Source organism: Arachis duranensis, chromosome 9 (genome assembly GCF_000817695.3).
Source record: "Arachis duranensis cultivar V14167 chromosome 9, aradu.V14167.gnm2.J7QH, whole genome shotgun sequence".
Lineage (NCBI taxonomy): Eukaryota > Viridiplantae > Streptophyta > Magnoliopsida > Fabales > Fabaceae > Arachis > Arachis duranensis.
Genome location: NC_029780.3, coordinates 100,554,235 through 100,556,490, shown reverse-complemented (window position 1 = coordinate 100,556,490; position 2,256 = coordinate 100,554,235).

The window sequence follows — 2,256 nt, the reverse complement described above, 5'->3', positions numbered from 1 at the left end:
TTAAGCTTATATTGGAATATATAAAAGCCTTGCCTGTAAGTGTTGAACTACAATTTACTCTTCATTATATAGCATGAACAATAATGCTAATTTTTGTGCATGTCTAATGTTCAATGTATGCTAATTGTAAAGCTTGTTTATTTGTAGATTCCGATGGTAGAGCTTATTCGTATTATTTATTACTTCTTGCTTGAGATGAATGAACAGGATAAATGATGTCCAAATTTCTTAGTCTTAGCAGTTAATGTTATCAAAGCCTCAAATTTTCTGTGTTTTGCATAGAGGAGTAATTGAATCTATTTTGTTTTCTGGTGCAATTTGCATAGAGGAGTAATTGAATCTATTTTATTTTCTGGTGCAATTTTTTATGATATTTTGCAAGTGGTATGTCTCTATTTTGAATGTTTATTTCTTTCCTGTTTGGCTGGAACTGATGACTGATAGGAAGGTCAAATAATAATGCTTTTCAGATGCAAGCGGAGATTCAATTGCTTTCACCACTCGTTCCTGTTCGTCAATTGAGCTTCCTCAGGTTACTGGTCCATCATGGGCACCCTTTGCTTCTTGGATCACTGGTTGGTAAGTTAACCTTTTCCCCTTCTTTGCCTTTATATTCTTTCTTTATTCTTATTTGCAAATAGTATCCATCATGTGTTGAAGTAATTAAATTCAAAGGAACTTGCTTGTTTCTTTGTTTTGCAATTTGATGACACTATAATGATATTCTATTAGAGAAGAAGATATTCACATCCCAGAATCAAGATTTTCTATGTTCAATTTTCAAGTTCTACTTCTGTATCACTGCTGAATCAAAAGGCCACATCAATTTGGAGTACATTTAAGCCATTTAACTATTCAGTAGTACAATCATAATCATATATTATCATTTTCATATTATCAATTTCAGTTATAGTCAATGAAATTTCTGCCGCTTTAATTTCCCTGTTTTCTTTATTACCCAATTTTTAACTGTAGTTTTGAAAGTCTACATGCTTTTTGTTACCATCATATTGATAACAATTCTTAATTTACTAACACTAGGTTGGTTATTGAATTATGATTATCTTTGGTTTTTGTGTTAACATTTTCTTTATCATTAAGTTGGAGTATGAATCTATGATAACTAACATTTTCACTTGTCCTAAACCAATGTGCCAATGAAGAATGGTTGCAACATAAACGCTTTTTTTCACTATTGTAGATTAATTGGGTTGAGCATTCCCAATATGATAAGAGTCTCATTCACCAACTGTATCGGCCGTTAAATGCTGTTGAGGAATCTAATGGGAATAAGGATGCTATGGACCTTGAGATTCGTTCAAGAGGGAATGTGGTGGGGAAACTAGTAAGAACAAAGCACCATAAGAAAATTACTTTCCCTTTGGTGATCAACTCTTCTGAATCAAACTTATCAGGTTCAAGAAGAATTCATGCACATATGGCTTATGGACGCTAATTCATGTCCATTTTTTGAGAAAGAATTCAGTTAATATTTCTGTAATATATGTAAAATTGTGTAAAATTTAGTATGGTTGAACAATTCCAATCTATCATGATTGGCTCTCGTGCAAGTGGGAGATTGTTGGGAATAAGTAGTATGACCACAATCTAATCAATCACGTGTCAAATAATTTGTTATCGTTATTATATTAAAATGTTAATATAATAATGTCCTTGATTAAATTTAGAGATTTATCATTGTGATAGTGATCACAATATTGAGAGATAAATCTTTTATAATTTAATCTTAATTGTTCTTGGTCATAGGATTATTAAAAAGGACATTAATAATCCGGAAAGATCAATATATATATGATGGTCTTCATTGGATGAAAATTAATAGATCTCATTTATTAAATTATATATATAGATGGTGCATATAGAGATATGACCATTGAACTGACTCACTCTGAGAATTCCTAATGATTATAATTACCGCATATTTGTCAATAGAATATTCTCAAGATGAACATGGTAATAAAGTTTCCTTTGACCTGCGACTATCATAGTAATTAACAACGTATTTATTACACTTTGATTCCGGACACCTAATACCCTAAAGTGCTAGTTGAATGGATATTGGATATGATTTAAATACTTGTAGAATTAATGATCAATCAATAAGGAATCCGTCAACTCTCGGTAAAGAGTTTGAGCTCTATGATTATAATGAATGAGATGAATAAAACCTTGGCCAAGGGGATTGAATGAATGAAGAAATGAGTTTCTTAGGTCATTCACAGTTCATTATAATAA